Source organism: Morone saxatilis, unplaced genomic scaffold (assembly GCF_004916995.1).
Source record: "Morone saxatilis isolate NCDOM2014 unplaced genomic scaffold, NCSU_SB_2.0 Contig8, whole genome shotgun sequence".
Lineage (NCBI taxonomy): Eukaryota > Metazoa > Chordata > Actinopteri > Moronidae > Morone > Morone saxatilis.
The window spans coordinates 258,600-259,899 of NW_023340257.1; positions in this window are offsets into that span (position 1 = coordinate 258,600).

Genomic DNA, 1,300 nt, shown 5'->3' on the forward strand with positions numbered 1-1,300 from the left:
ACGAGCCGCAGCAGCAAACTCTGAAAGGGTAAGAAACTGAAATGGGACCTGAAAAACTTGAAATCCACAATTTAAATGTAATACTTAATTTGAGAGGGAACCGATGCCATGATGTCTGCAGCAGTCTGGACTGAGCCTCATTGTTCAGCAGCTTCTTTGTTAATTATAGATGCCTGAGCTTTTGGCACAAGGGAACTCACTTTCTCTGCTTGTATTCTTCTCCATCTCCCCCATTGTGACCCACTCAGTTTGGCTCAGCTCACAGAGCTCTGTGCTGCAGTACAAACACACGTTGTAGATTCAAAATAAGGGGTAAAAGACACTTCTATGTTACAATGAACTATCAACATAAACAGTCAGTCAGAATAGATGGGAAAATCTGGAAATACTCGAAACTTGCTTTTAATAATTCAAAATTCTTACTCTATTACAGCTTGACAAACTGAAATATGCCTTTAAGCCAAAGCTCTCAGATGAGGAAAACTGGGTCACCAGGCAGTGGATGCCCCATGGGAATGTGGACTGTGTGAATAGGATCAGCACAGCAAAAGGAGTGAGACTAAAGAGATTTGAGACAGGGGTAACTGGACCTTCTACTTGACAAACAAGACTGAAGGATAGAAAGGAGGGTGGAACAACACCGCCTACTGATTATTCATGGCCGCCTGCTACAACCCCAGCCTCTCTAGATTCTCCATCTGGGGAAAATCTAGTGAAAATCCAAACAATGAGGGCAGTCTCAGGAAAAGGCAGTCCCCATCATCTAACTAACCACCAACCCAAACCTAATGGGGCAAAGGTCAATGGACAAGAAAGTTGAGGGGCAGAGGAATCTCAAGTACAGAGTCTGCTGAATGAGCTCTATCTGGGGAATTCTCACACAAGCCAATCAGATCTTTTTTTTAACTGATCCTCTACTTTGTGAAATAAATTGTTGATGTACCTGTACAGATAGCAGACATAAAACAGAAAGCTTATATGCTTACATTATGCTAGAGTAAAAACAAGATATTCTGACAAGACTAAGATGAAGATTCCATGTATGATTACAATAAAGTGATTTCAACTATTACAGCAGAATTTATGGTTTCACAATTACAGCAATGCCAGGTGACATCACATGGTTTATTTCACCACATAAACTCTACACAATATTTCTAGAATTTTCCATAACAGTTTTTTTCCAGAAAAACAGAAAATCGGACTGTCCAAAAGACAAGCCAAAGAGGAGCTACCAGCAAATGTTTGGTATTTTTGATTGATTAATGATTAAAACAAAAAAAGCACCAAGATCTAAACA